We start from the raw sequence: 18,727 nt of genomic DNA on the forward strand, positions 1-18,727 counted from the left end.
TCTCTTAGTTGTATTTCTCTCTCCTCATTTTCACGAAAAAAGCTTCATCCTCCATTTGAAAAGTTTATTCTTGCACGGTTACCGAATTGTGCAACAAGGAGGCATTGACGTGGGTCGTCGATGCAATGTTCTAAACATCGAGATCATTTCTGTTCCGCTATAAAACGGATTTCCATCGATGACTAAAACCAGGGTCGCCTATGCGTTAATTTAAGAATACTAACAAATAATTCTTTCAAGGATGAACGTTTTATTTATTCGACAAAAATAAAACTATTTACTATTCTTTCTAACTCTCATATCTATCGTTGGTTACTTCGAATCATTTGCACGAATTGAATTTTCCTAAATAGATGTACTTTTTGTCATTATTCGAACTACAGTCAAAGTTCTCGTAAAAAGAATCTTCGGTTGACACGCGAGTCGCGAGATCGATGAACACACACAAAATCGTGTAAGAAAATTGCTTACGAAACGCAAAATCCAAAGTACGCTGGTACGGCCGGCGCCGATCTAAAAAAGAAAAAGGATAGGAGAGAGAAGGTCCACCATTTTCCGAAGCTATTCTAGAGTCTTATGCAACAACCAACCGATGCATTTGGCCGGGCAAAGCTTTATGGCCGAAGCTCGCACGCGCAAAAATGTTTGTTTTAACTCTGGTGCCGCCGCCTTCCTCCTCTACCTCTCCCTTTCCCATCTCCCCCTCGCTATTTTTCTCTCTTTCTACCTAGAAAATATCTGTCTTTTTCTCACTCATTCTATTCATTCTGTTACCTAACCTTGAATTAGTCAGAATGTTAGAAAATTTGTAAAGTTAAAGCTTCCGCTGATCCCCTCCCCTTTCTTCTTTCGTTCTCTTACGAGTGGAAAAGTTTCTAAAGAAACTGTGGAATTGATCTCAATTCGAAATTTTTCTTTTTCGCAATACCACGAATGCTATCATAAATGTAAAGCAGATTAATAGTCATTGGAAATTGAGGTATTAGTCTAATCGCATCAGGATTGTGTTTATGCGTGTGCTAACTCACTTAACTGAAGACTCTCTTACCTTTAAGCATTTCAGGCTTAACATTTCTAATTTAAGGAGAAGTAGTTCTTATTTGATAAGCCCTTTTAAACTATTTTAATTTTGTAATCATTCCAACTATTTCAAGAAAAAAGACTAAAAAATTTTGAGTATTGTCTCGATACAGATTTTTTCGTATTAATAATAATTTTTCTTAATAATAATTGTAATAATAAAATCAGACCTAGAGAACAGGTATATGCGAATACACCAAAATCTATTATTTTAAATATTTTTAGCAGAATTTTGTAGATAAAAAAAGCAATAAAAATTATCTTGAAACTTCGTACAACTTATTTCTAGATGATAAGCTTTCTACACATATAAAAAAAACCGTTTACGTTAATTTTCTTTTTGAATGACCAAAGTATAGGACAAAAATTAAATTTTAATATTTTTTTCTTAACTAATTAGTATTTCCTCCTCTCTTTCCCTTACACGTTATTACTTTCCCTACAAATGGAAATTATTATTGACAATACATTATTGTTTATTTATTTCTTAATAAAGTTAAAAAGGAAAAATATGATAAATAAGAAGAAGAATGACGAAAATGTTTCGTATCTTTCTGTTAATGAACAGTCACGATGCTTTTAAGATCGTTTCCATTTACGAATCGTGGGACTAAACAACGCGCATTACTCTATTCTCAGCTCTCTCTCCCTCTCTCTCTTTCTCTCTGTCTATCTATCTATCTCTCTGTTTCTCTTTTTCTTTCTCTTTTAGGTTTGCTAATGGAAATCATCTTAAAAAGTTGGCCCATGCCCGAGGGAAGAGAGACATCGTACAAAAATCTTGAAATCTTACGGCGTATTTCGGCAAAAGTATTCCCGCAGGATCTCCTGTAAGATTTTGAAACAGAAGGAGTAGCACCGAGGGAGAAGAAATACGAACGTGAAAGAAACAAAGAAAGAAAGAAATCTCACTCTCACGCCATATTTTTCACCCTCCATTTTTACGCCATCTTTCACTCCGCTACCCAATCCACCCTCTCTCTTTTTATCTTTTTCTCTCTCACACACTTTCAGTTAGTTTGTCTTTGTCTCATTCGTTGTCCGTCCTTTTGGAAGCGTCTCCCTTTTCCCTGTTTCTCATCCCCTCCAAATTCTCTCCCTTTCCCTCTCTCTCTACTCCTCTCATTCTCACTCTCTCTCTTCTCTCTCTCTCTACTCTGTTTCTCGCATTCTCCTGTCTCCTAACCTTCCCTTCTCTATCCATCTCGCGTTTCATCTTCGTCCGTCACAGTATTCTTCTCGTTTGTTTTGATCAATACAAACGATCGAAATAGTCTCGATTCCAACCATTGACTTTTTATCTTTGATCATTTATTTTTTAATGTCCCTTAGATGATATGAAATTTTGTAGAAATAATATAAAAATAATTTTTTTTTTTAAGATAATCCTGGGATTAGTAATTCTTATCTTTTTATAGGAAATAAAAAGGGCGAATATTTTGAGTGGTGTTAGTAATTTAATTAATTTTATCTTTTATTTTACGATAATAGAATAAGAATTATACGATCATTTCTTTTTACTTATACATTGAGGAAATGTATTTTCTTTTGAATAGATATTTTACTAACCGATATATAAGCTAAGCTATCTTTTCTGATTATATTTATAATAATAATAATAATAATAATAATAATAATAATAATAATAATAATAATAGTAATACTAATAGTAATAGTAATAGTATTAATAATAACAATAGTGATAACGTTAATAATAATAGTAGTAAAATATCTGTTTACGTGCATAAACGTTACAACTTACACGCGCACTTGTTCGATTTATTCGTATTGAATTTCGAATGAATGTATTATCTGAAAGGCGATCAATTATTTCGCTACACCTCTAATTAATCTGTTGCCTTCTACCTCCTTTTATGAAATTTTCAAGCCCTCTCTGTGTACTTATGCCCGTTGTTGCGTGAAAATATTGCTCGTTGTGATGATTAAACAAGCAAACGCGAAGTATGGAGAGAAGGAAATAGAGAAAAAGAGAGAGATAACAGAGTTACCGTATCCGATAATAAAAGCATCGATATCTAACTATTTCTTTTCATCCGATAACCAAAAATAAAATAGTAAATGAAAAAAAAGAAAAGTACAAGTCGAGTAATTCAGAATAAAAATAAATTTCTTTGGTTGATATTCCAAAAAAACAAAAAAAATCATTTTACTGGACTGACTCTGGGTGTCGTTTCGCAGCAGCCGTGGTTTACGAAGTAATTATTTTTCCAGCCCCTCATTCCCGATCTTTTTACCGTTCCTCCCTCTCGTCCTTCGCTTTTCGGAGAACCCTTTAGAGGTTTTTAACGTCCCTACAAGCCCTTCGTACTTTTCTCTTTCTTCTGTCTTTCTTGTAAGAACGACATCGAAAAGAAGCTAGCCAGATATAAGGGTGGCTCCAGGAGAATTCACCCTTATGCGAGATCGAGTCTCTCGCGTAACGTCGAACGGGAGAAAAGAAATTAGCGAAATTAAACGACGCACCACGCAGTTCGACCGATTCGAAAAGAAGGGCTGAAGAATATTCCCCTTTCTCTTACTTCGTCCTGAAAAACAGAATGGACTATTTGTGATTAATTATTCGAACAGTAAAAGAAAACCGGAAAGATAAACGAGGGTGAATCTTACAGAAGAAGGTTTTATCGAGCTATCAAAGAGTACGTCGTTTTTTCCCCAAATTTTTCATTTTTATTATATTTAGGTAAAACAAACAATTCAAGCAGTCTTATGTACTCATAGATGATGAAGATGATGATGATGATGATGATGATGATGATGATGATGATGATGATGATGATGCTTAAGTAAAATAATTATTAAACGAAAGTCAAAGTTCATTCACATGTTTTTCTATCAAAATTTACTTTCTATCAAAATTAATTTTGAGAATCATTTTGCAAAATTTAATTATAATGGAAAATTATAGAAGAATAAGAAAAGGGAATATGGATTGATAGAGGAAGCTATGCTACCGATTTTACACTGGTGGTCGTCCATACCTATTTATTAAAGTCTAGTTTGAAAGCGACGGGGTTTTCGTAAATGAAATTAATCTGTCGATGCGTACCGTGCGTCCATTTAATATCCATCACGCGTTCATCACTGCAGAAACGATCCAACGATGTGTCTTCGCACTCTTTCTCTCTTTCCTTTTAGCTTCCTTCTCTCTTTCTCTCTCTCTCTAACCCACGCGTATCGTTCCTCTTCGTCCATTGAATGTTTTCAGTTAAGATCCTTATTTTCTACTTTTAAAACACGATACAACTTACAATCACGACGATCACGAAAATTACGGAAAGATGGTGATCGATCGATGAGAAATTTTGAGCGTAACATCTTAATACTGCGCGCGTCCGTCGAAAACTGACCCTGCAGCTGGTCTCCTTAAAAAGGGGGTGTAAGAATTTTAAGAGAGGGAAAGGTATAGCACGGGGACCACCAGGACACGAAGCTTGGTGGTGGGGGGCTAGAGAAAGGGGCGAGAACCTTGATGTCCACCATTCTATTATCTCCTTTTTTCTTGTTACTTTTTCTTTTTTTCTTTCTCTCTCTCTCTCTTTCTTTCTTCTCATCCTGTTAATCCACACGTCAACATATTGCCTGTCCTGTTTTCCCTTTCCAACGATCTGCAGGACGCATTGTGAAACTCAGGTAGGCTAGACTTGTTTTGGGGATCGTATTTAAGGGTTGCTCGCGAATAGTATCCATGAAAGGATGGGTAGATAGATTCTATTTTATAATTCAGTTTTAAAATATAATTATCATTTTAATTATATTATATTACTTGTATTGTAAGTACATTATGAAATACAATAAGAATTTTTAATTAAATAGTTTGATAGATTGAGTGATCGAGCGATGTCATTTCACTCGAAGTAGTACGTTGATCTTCTCAAACATTGAATAAATATATTTTGTAAGACGACTGAAATATACAATAGATATGGATAGATCTATAAATAAGTAGTTATTTTCACGAAAACGCGTAGGTACTTGTTCATTCGCTGTCCGTCCTTTATCATCGTTATGTAGCATCGCGAAAATACATATTGTTTTGAAGAAACTCGTCAGTGTGAGGAGAGAGGAGGATTACACCAATTTCCGTTGCAGTGCAACGTTCCTCAGTAGTTCTGCTCTCAAACACATTCTCTCCCTCTGTCTCTCTCCCTTTCTTTCTCTCACGCTCTCTCTCACTAACTCTCTACCTCTCTCTCTCTCTCTCTTTCTCGGAGCCAGTAGCTTCCCTCCCCGCCAGCCATCTTTCTGGCACCTATTCGATCGATCGTTCCGTAGGACCCTGCCATGGGTCGTGCCTATTGGTCGATCCTCGACATCTCATGTCGGTTTTCGAGTTAGTAACGACGACACTCCGACGCATTCCAGGAGGGAGATCTACGGTTGCAACAAGACGGCCGGCAAGACGAAGCAATGTGAAGGTATTAATGAAGAAAAAGCAGTCTGCTTCGTAGGACGGTTTCTCTGGTAAGCGAAAAGTGAAGAAAAAAGAAAAGACAGGAAGAGGCGGGACGGAAAAATAAGAAATGAACAAATAAGAGTAATGAAAAGAAAATACAAAAGAAAAAAGAAGAATAAAAGAAAAGGAAAATTTTCGGCTTTCGTTGACCGAGTATACCGTCGTCGCAGCCATATTCCTCCAATCCACACGGTTTTTGCTCGGAGTAGTTAGTTTTGCGTAGCAAAAAGCGAACTCGTTCTGCAAGCAAGGAATATTAATAGTTTGTTAGATCAGATAATAGTTTGTTAGATTTGAAATTAGAGGAAGACTTTGTTCGGGATAGATACGAGAATTCCGAAAGATCAATTAATCGACCTACAGATCGATCGATCTGTCGATTGATCATTGATTTCAACGATCAAACAAACTTCTTTTACATTTATTTTCAACGGCGTATCTATTCCGGAACGGCAGGAAAGCAATAGCGCGGGAATTAGAAGTAGTCGCAAGGTTATGAAGTGTCATTTTCTCTCTAATCTCACCTCGGAAGTTAAGAGCGTCGTCCCAACTCGTTGGCTCGTCGTTATTCAAACGTTTGCATCTATCCCTGTACTTCTCCTAATAATCGTCGTTGTCATCATTATCAATGCTGTTACCGTTGTCATCATTGTCATCATTATCGTCACTATCATCATCATCATCATCATCGTCGTCATCATCATCCTCCTCCTCATCTTTGTTATCCTCAAACTCGACGAGCCTGTGTTTGGTTGGGTTCATTCGATGATTTTCCCAGAGTCTTCTTTCTCTCTCCACTTTGACTCCCGCTAAGGTAGCTTCGCTAACTTTATCTCTTCCCCTTCCTATTTTCTTTCGTTTTTTTTCTCTTATTTATTTTTTTCTCACTTATCACCTCGAAATAATAAGAGCGTTACCGCACCGTTATAGCTACACCGTTACACATGACACTTCTCTGTGGTAAATGATAGAGATTTGAGATATAGTGAACAAACAAAAAGAAGATTTATATAAATTTAAGAATGAAACAAGAGAGAAGTAGCTTTTTGAAAAAGAGAAACATCAATCGCGTATGACGTTCCACTACGTGCTCGGTTTTCGTAAGTAGTACACGTTCGCAATTTACGGGAATAGGATCGCGGGAAAGATCGCGAATATCATCTCCCGTGATTTCGCTCTTTACGGTAACACTCTAAACTCCGCGCCGTGGACGACACTACTGATGATGACGGGTCTGCTACGATCGAATAATCTCTCTCACCTCTCCTCTCTTCTTCTCTTCTTGTCTCCTCTTCTTCCTCACTTATTTTCTTTCTCTCTCTCTCTTTCTCTCTTTATTTCTTTTCCTCTCAGTAACGCGTGTGGAAAAACGTGCGTTCTGAATAAAAACAATATGTTTTATTGGCAGGAACGACAGGATCAAATATACGTTTATTAGGATAGAATCGATTATTACTCTTTCTCTATTTCCATTCTTCTTCACAAAAATCAATCGATTTTTTGGCGATTAGCGAGCTAGTTTCGGCGAGGTCCCGATACGGTAACGTTCCTCCTTCTTCGAAGAAAGCCGCGAAAGTAACGCGCGATATTTCCGTCTTCCTCGCGTTCCCGCGCTTCTCCAAAACGAAGAAGGTTCAGAGGTGGAGCATCGATTTTCGCCGGGTCGCACATTACTCTCTTCCGTCCTCTCCTTTCGATTTTTCCGACGAAATCACGACGCTTGGTGGGTGGAAGGGTGGCAAAGTTTTACAAAGGGAGGGGGTAATAGACGAAAAAAGAAAAGAAAAAAGAAGAGGGAGGAGTAGGAGAAAGAGGGTTACGCTCGTACGCGACGAATACTACGCGAATCCTCGCTAATAAACGGAAGAATCCTCGCGATCCTGAAGACGGTTCTGCAAACCGTTCGTCCCTTCGAGGCCTAGGGAACCGGCGAAGAAGTCTTCTTCGAACGAAGAAAGAGGAACTTCTTCGCTCGCAGGAGTTTGCGAACGATCGATCGATATATCCTCTTCGTCCGGTCGTGATAGTCTCTCTCGTTCTATCTCTCTTTCTCTCTCTTTCTCTTTCTCTTCCACTTGCTTTCTCTCTCCCTCGCTCTCACCCTACTGCCCACCCCCCTTTCTCTCTCTCTTTGTTCGCGCTGCGGCAGATGCGGCTGCGATGGCGGCGTCGGTGGCGGTGAACAAGAGAGAGAAAGAGATGAAACGTGTCTCAATACACTCACACACGCAGGCACGCAACCACCCACCCACCCACACCCACACGAAACGCACAACGCTCTCGAGTTCGATGGCGGTGCTCGACTTCGATATTTCTGCGATTTATTGCGGCGCGACTTAGAAATGCATCTAATGCGGTGCACGCCGCATAGAATGCATGCATGCAGCGGCACCTTGGCGGGGAGAAGAGCCAAGGAACCGACTCGAGTCGACTCACTTTTTCTCTTTTCCTCTTTTTCTCTTTCTCTCTCTATATCTTGCTCTCTTACGTACGTTTTTCTCCCTCGCTCGATCTTGCTCGATCTTTCTTACTCTCTTTCTCCTCGTCGGTAGGTCTAGAGCGCGCAACCAAAGTCGCGCATGCGCCGCCGCCGACGACGATGCGAGAGCGTGTGCACTCTACTCGCGCGGGATCCGCGTCCTAGGTTAACGCGCGCGCTCGCGAGCTAGAGCGAATATGAGAGCGGAGGGCACGTTCGTTCTCTACGTCACTTCATTGGCGTCGATGCGTTCTTACTCTCTTATTCTCTTACTCTCTTTCTTTCTTTTCTTTCTTATCTTATTTTACTTCATCTACTCTTCTTACTGTTATGTTGTCCATCATGTATACGTATATACCTGAATATGATTAAATTCTATCCTATTCTATTCTCTTCTATTCTATTCTATTCTATTCTATTCTATTCTATTGTATCTTATTTCCATTTCTCATTTTCAGATTTCTTTTAATACAATAGCCTATGTTATCTTTATTCTTCTATCTACTTATTCATTTTATCTTTATCCCGTTCATCTCTCTTCCTTCGATACATAATTGATGCAACGTATTGATATCGATCAGTTTATGCAACGAGTTCGATTTTTTCGCAAAATCTTCCATTTTTTAAGTTTCCCAAATATCTCGTCTCGCATACCGGCGAATTTGCACGCCAATCAGCTAATCAATCCATTCGTCGATTCCCCTTTTTCCAAATTCGATATCATCGGTATTACGGCATTCTCGAATTGTTCGGTAAAATTATGCGTAGGTGGCGCGATGCCGCGATATTATCAGGGAAACGCATCGTTCTCTCCGTAACCAACGCACGTAGTTATACGTAGTAGAAGGTATATACGTATGCTATATTGCAGCAGAGATTCGGGCATTCGCGCGAACCGGAAAAATGGCGAGCGATTCAACGATGGCAAATTCCAAAACGCCGGGTATGTTCGTTTCGATCCCTCCGGACGTTCTTCTCCCACCCACACGAGTAATTCCAAATGCGAAGCGCAGCGCGCTCTGGAAAAGCGCTAAAATATCTCGACGAGAACCTCTGTTTCTCTCTCCCTCTCTCTCTCTCTCCCTCTCTCTCTCTCTTTCTCCCTTTTTCTTCCTTTTTCTCTTTCTTTATTTTTTTCTTTTCCTCTCTGTATTTCTCTCGCTTTACTCTCTTTCTCTCTCTCTCTCTCTCTCTTCTCTCTTTCGTAGGAAAGTAAACGTAGAGAGAACTTCCTGGCCATGTCACCGTTGGATTCTTGCTCTGCCTCAAGCCTGTGCGGCGACGATGCACATCATGCACGCGTCGTCTCTCCTATGTAAGCTCTTACCCGTGTGTTTCACGTCGAGTTGGAGATCAGCCTATCCCGTAGCTCTGTGCTGAGTCTACGCGAAAAGGAGGGATCCCCTCCCTCCTCCTTTACTCTACTTATCTATCTCTGTCTCTCTTCCTGTCTCTTTCTCTCTCTCTCTCTCTCTCTTTCGCACACACATCTATTTCTCTATCTGTATCTTGCTTTCTTTCTTATCGTCTCAGACTCCGCGTCTCTTTTCATTCATTAGTCTTTCATGGCATTATGTTTAAGAGCAGAAGAAAGGAAAGCGCTAGAAGAGGAATAGAAGACCCCCCGCTAGATACGACACTGTGCGATTTTTTGACGACCGATGAAAGTTACTCGCGAGAGATATTCTATTTTAAACTTTCGGCCAACAGCCGGCGAGCGTGCCGCCTCTCCGACCCACCGCGTATCTCTTTCTCTCTTTTTTCTTTCTCTTTCCCTCTCTTTATTTCTTCCTTTCTCTCTTTCTCTCTCACCTCGCCCTTCTGCGCTCCCAAGACTTCCGACATCACGATAATTCCTGAAAAGGGAGAAGCCATTTAGCCACGGTTCACTTATACGGATCAGAACTTTGATCCTACCGTCTAACTCTCGGTACCTATTCTAACGAAATTTTTTTTGTTGCATCGTTTATTATTTTTTTTTTTAACGAAAATAAATAAAGTTTCGATGTGCTGAGTTTGTCGTGAGATACATTGCTTTCTTCTCTCTGATGATATTGGTATTTTTATCTTACTTATTAAAAAAAATATTCTTTTGCTTAGAAAATACTTAATGTGTAGCCACGATTATTTGAAAAATCTATATTCATCATTTATTCGATTACTCAGACATATTTTTCGCAGAATGAAAATTTAAATAATGCATAATTCGCTATAAATTATTTATAGCAATTACAAAAAGAATAATAATAGTATGTAATCAGATTTCTACTAATGTTCATCAAAAGGCAATAATTAAATAAAAGAAAAAATGTAATGATAAATGATTGCTAAAAAGATTCCAGCACGTAACTATTTTTCGAGTTGAAAAAATGTAAAGTAAGAGAAAATAACATAAGAGAAAATAAAAAAAGGAAATAAGAATATCTAGAAAGAATAATTTGTGAGAGAGCCGATGGACTCTCCTTGTGATTGCAACTGCATAGTGTATCGTGCGCTGGAGCAGGCTTGCATGCACGCGCGCTCGTTTTCAAGTATCACACATACAAATGCACACACATACACACGTAACACATAGAGGAAAAGAGGGGAGCAACGGCGAATGATCCGTTGGCCGGTCCCGCGATGCCTTTTTCTTTTTTCATCCCCTCCAGCGAGGATCTCTGATACTCGTGCAACCCCCGACATCGCCAGTAACCCACCCCTCTTTTCGTCTCTGCACCCCTTTCTCTCGGTCGTTCTCTTGGTCGCTTGCACAGCTACTGGCCGATGCGCCGCGCTTTTGTTTTCCTCTATTTTCCGGTTTTTCCGGGCGGGCCGCATACTCGGACACACGTTGCTGTTGCTACCGCTGCTGTGTGCTGTTGATGTGGTGGTCGGTGGAGTGCGGCGCAACAAGTAGCAGATTATAAAAATCACTCGACTGCCCGGGGGGGCCGTGCTCGTGGAAAAAGAGGGTAAAGAAGGAGGAGGATGAAAAAAAGGAAAAAAAGTATACGAGAGTGCCGTGGCATGCCACGAAGAACGCTTGTCGTCCCTAGAGAACGAGAGAGTAGGATAGGTATATGGTACGAGAGAGAAATAGAATGAAACAGAGATATAGAGAAAGAGGGAGATAGGGAGAGTGAGAGAGAGTGAGAGAACGATGAAGAGGGAAACACCGAGTGAAAGAGGAGGTGTGGGAGGCAGTAAAGAGGGAAGGGGTACAGTATATGTGTATGCAAGTGTGAGAGAGATAGAGATAGAGAGAAACAGAGGATGGGTCGGAGTGTGGGATGCGGGAGTAAGTACACATTTACACATACATATGTATGTTTCTCCCTCTATCTGTTTCCGTCCTTCTCACTTGCTTCGTCTCCTCCCTCTAAAACCCACTCCCTCTCTCTCTCTCCCTTTCTCTTTCTCTCTCTCTTGCTCTTTGGTTTCCACTACCCGCTTGCTTGCTCCCTTTCCCCTTCATCCTTCCAACGCGTACGAGAGAACCGTGCGTGGCGATTTACATTAAACGCCGGCCCGTTCCCTTCCGCTCCATAGAAAGGTGTGAGTGCGAGGGAGTAGAGGGAGGAGGTGGAGGAGGAGGAGGAGGAAGAGGGATAGCGAGAGAGGGCAGAACTCTCTACCATTGCTCCGAGGAGAAAATCGTCCGAAAATACGCAGATACGAAACGTGCATGGCCGATATACATACACCATTGCACCGCGTGCTACCTAATAACGGAAAAACTTTCAACCGTTTAATGAATATCGAGAAGATTACTATAAACGATTTTCTTTATTTATCTTTTAGATTTAATACTATTTATAATACTTGTTACAAATTATGTATTATAATTTTTTTAATCTTTCTGTTCGGAGATACCTATTTTCATGATTTTAGTTAATTAAACCCCTTGAAATTTGATTACGTATTATACATGGACTTAATTGAGTGCCTGAAAAAGGAAAGGGTTCAAGTATAATACAATAACATTTAAAAAAAATTAAAGATATACATGTAATTACAAACTAAACATTGTCTCTGCATTAATCTGGTTTAAAAAAAAAATGTTATTCGTTTCCCTTTCTTTTTCAGCTTCTCGGTTTTTTTTGAAGTCTAATCTGCAAGCGTGATAAATATATAAATATTTGATAATCCTTTTATTTTTTAATTTTTTCCTTTTCCATTAAAAAGAAAAAAACATTATATATACGATTAAAATGTGTAAAATTCGATCGTATTTTCATTTTATACAACGAATTTATATATGTATACGGGGTAGAGAAACGAATAGGCAAGCGTGCGCAGAAGCGTAAACGGGAAAAAATTTGTTCTCCCTATTTTCCGCGCGATCTTTCAGTTCGATAACCAAACAGCACTCAGTTGTAATTTATTTGCAAACGCTTCCCTTCGAATTGTTGTTTCGGGCATTACAATTTATAGGCAGACCCACGTCCTTTCTGATCTCTCGTCGATCGATTTTACACACGCGAGGTCAACGACCCTCCTTTCGCTCCCCTTTGCTAGCAAACTGAGAAGAAACGAAAAGCGTCCGTTTGGTCATCCACGGCATCGATGGACACCGCCATATTTATCGACACTAGAATGCACTAGGATGCGCTAGTTCAAACTATATACATATTTACGACCAAACGATCAATACTCACAACTCTGATGGAACTCAACATTATCGTCGTTGCGCGCGTTCGCACCCCGCAGCCACGTTCGTTTATAACTCGTGCCAATTGAATTTCCACCCGTTCGAAACGCAACCCCTTCTGTTTTCATCTTCTTCTCTTTCCGAATTGCTTTTATTCCTGATCTGAAATCAGATTTTTTTCTTTTGATTAAGATCGGCGTAGGATCAACATAATCCATTGAGCAAATTTATGAAAGTCAATGTCGCATAAATTATTGCTATACAATGACAACAATGAGAACAATTATAAGATTGTAAAAAAAAGATTTTATAAGAGTGCGTAAAAACTTGCAATTCTTTCGTAAATTTCGAAAATTCGCAAAACAACGGTAAACAGACGTAAGCATGTGTTTTCGGCATGCGCTAATTGCGCAACATTGTTATCTACAATGTCTTACAACAAAGTAGCAAGTTTGACTATCTCTCGTGAAAAATAATAAAATTTGGCAAACATTAGTTTTACATTGTTTCTTACGAACGATTTCGATGACGACCGCCGTCAAAAATTTCGACTCTCTTGGCGGTGTCTTTCAATCGCACCATTTTGTTACCGACAGATTTCTAATATTTTTCGTTGTCGGCGCATAAGAATAATTTTGCATTGCGTTCATGGCAATCGGCTATCCCGTCGTGAGTCTCGTACTTGCCAAGACCCGGAAAAAGGAGAGGCGGGTTTTCTAGAACGCCTAAAAATAGCGTTGCACACTCTCGAAAATAAAATGGCAGCACGCGTGGTGAAGAAGAAGAAGAAGAAGAAGAAGAGAAACGGCGAAGGAATAGACGGGGGTAAGAGTGAAAAGAAAAGCAAAAAAAACGTAAGGCAAAGCATCTAAAATTGGCGGTACTGGCTTTGCCAATACAGCCAACTAACTATGATGGCGGGTCCTCGTGTGTAAAAGTCTGGAATAAAGAGAAGCGAGTGTATTGCTAGGACTGGGTGCTTAGCTTACAGCATGATGAAACTAGAAATAAGAAGAGAGAAAAAGAAGAGCTTGAGAATGTATTCCCCGCCGCGAGAAATCGAGAATAAGAGAAATAGATAGATAAAAAGAGAGTAAGAGAGAGAGAAAGATAGGGAGAGAAAGAGATGGACTAAGAGAGAAACAGACAGACAGACTCCTGCGTTCACGGAGCAAACCTTCGAGTAGCATATGCAAGTTCTAGCCCGCAGGAAACACCACGTTCGATGGCTTTTATAGAAGATTATACTGTGAGAGTATTTAAAGGTTACCACTTCGTTAACGATCTTATCGGCACGATAGATTTTCAAGTGCCGTTTTAATAATCTTATGAAATCATATTTACATATATTTATATTTCTGTAAAGTATATAGGTTAAAAAGTAATTATCGTTTTATTCATTATGTCAACGTTATTTTATTTAGGATTTCAAATGAAAAACTAGCATCAATTCTTATCATGCATTAGTATTAAGCATTTGTATTTACTTCCACTAAAACAATAAGTATACAATTTGTAAGAATGAAAGGTACGTAGGTCGGAATTGCCAAGAGAGTGTGGCTATTGACCAAATTATTGCATTCTAAAGTTAAATTTTCGAATTAAATTGGCAACAAAGTATACTTTGTCGTTTTGTATAATAAACGAACAAACAAATTTGAATGCAAAATAATTACCTTTAACGAGATAATTATTTCCTTTGATAGAAATAATAGTGGCAAAAGTTAACGTATTTGTAAAAATAACCATAATATTATCGGCGGTGGAAATGGTGTTGGAAATCAGCGCACGTCATGTTTCCCTTTTTTGAGAGAAATGTTTTTTTAATTGAAACGAGTCGAAAGTATTCAAATAAATAATTTGATATATTATATACACACGTATATAATGTATATATACACACACAAAATATATTATATTAAACACTATATTATAAAACATTTATTAATTCTATACGTGTATATAATTTTATAGTATGTTTAATTATAATATAATAACATTATATAATACATATAATGTGCAATATAATCTATATTAAAATACATCTATATATATATGAAAATGATAATCCCATAGAAAAGTTAAAAAATTTCGAATGTTATAAATATAAAATGTTGTTCGTAAGACGATAAAAGGGATGGCGAAAGGAGTTTTTCTTCTGTGATTTCAAGACCGTGGACCTTGCATCTAAAAGAGTGCAGAAGAGAGGGAAGGAAGGCTGCAATATTGAGAAAGAAAAGAGAGTAGGTACGAGAGACAAGGAGAGAGAAGGGAGAGATCGTCGACCTTGATGAGAATAGCTCTTCGAACTGACCATACCTCTCGTACATGAAGTTAAAAAGTATCTCTTTCTCTTTCTTTTTCCTTTCCTCTCTCTCTCCTGGTTTCGTCTCTTCTTCTTCGTCTTCTTCTCCTTCTTTTTCTTCTTCGTCTTCTTTTTCTTCTTCTTCTTCTTCTTCTTCTTCTCCTTCTTCTTCTACTTTTTCTTCTTCGTCTTCTTTTTCTTCTTCTTCTTCTTCTTCTTCTTCTTCTCCTTCTTCTTCTACTTTTTCTTCTTCTTCTTCTTCTTTTTCTTCTTCTTCTTCTTCTTCTTCTTCTTCGTCTTCTTCTTCTTCTTTTTCTTCTTCTTCCCTTCTGCTTTCCTTCTTCTTCTCATTTTCCTCTATTCCTCCCGTGTTTCTTAATGAAATAAATCTTTCCGCGGATAAAGCAACACGCACGTTCTAGATTTATTCATTATCTCGATCGGAAATAGATAGATCGACACGTAAATCGTAAAGAAGGGATAATATTTGAACATATCTACTATTAATTTTTTGAAAAGAAAAAGTAAAAAAACAATAGTTTATTTATACATCATATTTTATAATCAACCAAAAAGTTTGTTTTAACTTTTATTTTACTATGAATCGAATCATGGAACAAAGAAAGAGCTTGTGTTACGACCTAAATTTTCTATGTAAAAGTATATGGCAAAGAGAAAATATTGTAAGATATATGTGAAAAGGCTTACTTCTGGTGAAAGGTGAGTGGGTGTATACATGTATGTATGTATGTATATATGTATGCTTATATATACATATGAATGTATACATAGGCAGATTAGAAGCAAAATCGAATGGCGCGCATTTGCCGAATAAGAATTACAAAGAGCTTGCGTTACCGACGGAGTTTTCGTTTCCTGATAACCGGTGGCGCCATCGCTACCGACGGTAGACATTTTCGATTGTAAGTTTCGCGATTCTTGTGGTTCGTTTCTAAACTATCCACTCTTGCAATTCATAATAATAATGCTATTTATATTAAAAAAAAATATATATATAAATTATATTCTTGTTCTTACTGTAAATTATAAAATCTCTAATTAAATATATATTTATAAGAACATTAAATATTCTGTCCAACCTAAAGGAATGATATATGAATGATAACAGAAACGTGATATGAATGATAACACAACATAACTTAAACCACAGTCCATACTAATGCACTTAAAGACAAACCTGTCGCATCGCTTTCCTAGGGGTGAGAGTTTTTATTACTTGTTTGAGTGTGATGTTTCTTTCGTCTACCTGTGTTCTATAATACACTCATCGTCCCCTCTAAAAAAGTGTCGGGGTGCAGTAAAAAAACTTCAAAGTAAAAAGTATTGTGGGTTGTATCGTCGTAAGGTAGAAGCTATGCAAAAAAGGGGATACCCAAACGAGGGTCGCTATAGGGAGGATCCGATTTGTCCCCACGTTTCTATTTCCCTATAACCTGCTATAAAAACAAGCGGGAGTCAAATTCTGTGGTGTTCCGTATTTTTTTCTGTTTACGTATCATTATACCGTTTAACATGAATCATCATATATAAAAAAAATTATCCGAGTCGATTGTTTATTCAAAAGTAATGAATCGTAAATTTTTCTCCAAGAAAAAAATATGTATATTTACAATTAGTTATCGATAAAAAGAGAGCTTATTTTTTTTGTTTAATCAGGTCCACCTTACAAAATATTGAAATTATCGCGGAATATACGGTCTTTGTAAATTAAATAACATCGCAATGGGTTAACGAAGTGTAGATTGTGTCGCTCGGACTCTTATCAAGACACCCCCAACCAGCTCCTTTTCCGTACTCCTTGCACCTCCCACCGAGTCTCAGCATGATTTATCATCTAAGCGTCGCCCTTTTTCGTTCCCCACCCAGCGGCCTATTTTACCCCACTTTTCCATCTTTTCCCCTCTTTTGCCAAAGGCTGGCCATCCTACCTATCCTACGTGCCCCCCACGACTTATCCCCACCTACGACGAGATTCACCCTCCCAGAAAAATAAGCCGTTGGACACCTTACCGAGTCTCTCAGCTAGCACAGGATTGGTCGTCTTCAAACTGCAGGCAGGATACTGAAAATTCGATTTTCAAAATGGTAGCTCGATCTTCGAGCTCGTTCTGTTTTCTTTTTGTTGAAAAATATTTCTTGTACACTGCGTGTATCTCTCGAGCTTAGATATTTCCTCGTATAATATTGCACTTTTTTTCGGGCGTATATTATTCAAATTTGATGAATCACTCTTCGGTCAATTCTCATCGTTAAACACATACATAAATATGACGGCTCGATAATTATCAACCGCTAATTCGATTAATGTAATCGATTCGTGATGTTTAAATCTACTTAGTTTTCCAATAATCGTGAAAGATTTATTAATAGATATCGTAATACACAAAAATAAATCGGAAGTATGCCGGAAAGTTTTATGGAATGGCCAGAGTATCGGATGATTTACACGCACGTTTGGAGACATTGTTGATGTAACGAATCGTGCACGATTTCTGTACGTATGGTTACGAGTCGCGGCTGATGTAAATGAGTAGAATAATTTGAAAACGAAGGTTAAAAGAAATGCACTAATAAAGAGGTTAATTGACCGTTTAATCGAGCAGATTAATCAGAGAATGTCGTTATTCAACGGCCAATCAACGAGTTGGAATATTTATACGTTTATTAGCTTGGTTTGCGAACCATATGGGACAGGAAGTATGGATAGGGTGGAGATTTATTAAGTGCTAATTATACATCGATATACGTATACCTACGTCTCTTGATCATTTCTATCGACGAATAACAAAATATACAAAATGTTTACCATTTCGTAAATGTTGTTCTCGTGTTATGTATTAGATAAACACCAATTAATTCTTAAGTTGATGACAAGTTCTAAATAATCTTATTGATTTTCTCTTACAGAGCATAAAAGGTAAGAATAAAAAGATAAAGAAAAAATTAATTGTTAATATAAATAATATCGTATAGAAAAATGTAAGATTTTATATTTAAAAAATAAAAAAAGATATCACTTACAATTTGTATAGAGCATTTTTTAGTATCTTGATAGGAGAATTTCCTCGATAGTAGCGGTTGACCGAAGGTAAAGAAATGCAAGGGTCCGGTCTTCGGTCCAGTACTTGTCAGAAAATCGAAATGCTAATGCCCGGAGGCCCCCCGGAGGTCTCTTTAAATCTCTCGCACGTTTACCGGCTCGGCTCGCTTGTTTATTTTTTAATTAAAGTCTTCCGCGGGCACAGCTTCTCCCGGAACGGTAGCAGGATTAAAAAAGGTCCTCCGGAGTTATTAAGCTAATAATGTGTCCCGTGCCGCGTGCCGTGCGCGTACCTTACGGTACCGAGCTAGAACTCACGAAAGAAGGAAGGAAAAGAGAGAGGATTGGAAAAAAGAGAAAAAAAGAAAGTGAAAAAAAAACTACGGTGCGGTGAAATGCGTGGCAGAAAGAAGGGAAGGAGAAGAGAAAGTTGAGAAGGGCGATGAGAGAGGGTGAGTAAAAGAGCCGTCGGTGCAAAGGAAAAAAAAAATTGAAAATAGAGAGAAAGAGAGAAAGGAAAAAAGAGGTGGGACACGAAGGAAGCAAAAAATCTCTCCGGCACGCGTTCCCTCTTTATCGAGGCTCGTTACCCTTTTAGTAGTTAGGATGCTTGAAAAAGAGAAAAAAGAAGTTCTCGGTGGACTAAAAACCATTGCCATTAAAGTGTTCCCTTCAATTTGATTTTTCAATCTTCG

The 18,727-nt window shown here is 38.2% G+C and overlaps 1 long non-coding RNA gene across 1 annotated transcript; it reads right to left on the reverse strand.

Annotated features, from left to right (window-relative positions):
• Window positions 1–311: 311 nt before the first annotated feature.
• Window positions 312–18,556, reverse strand: LOC149030677 (uncharacterized). Its single transcript, XR_016178461.1, has 4 exons — window positions 18,014–18,556; window positions 12,674–12,828; window positions 6,079–9,889; window positions 312–513 (listed from the first exon to the last, which is right to left on the reverse strand). It is a non-coding gene; the product is annotated as an uncharacterized LOC149030677 (long non-coding RNA).
• Window positions 18,557–18,727: the final 171 nt, after the last annotated feature.

This window comes from Polistes dominula, unplaced genomic scaffold (assembly GCF_049000335.1).
Source record: "Polistes dominula isolate Pdom_NZ unplaced genomic scaffold, Pdom_raw_medaka contig_77, whole genome shotgun sequence".
Classification (NCBI taxonomy): Eukaryota; Metazoa; Arthropoda; class Insecta; order Hymenoptera; family Vespidae; genus Polistes; species Polistes dominula.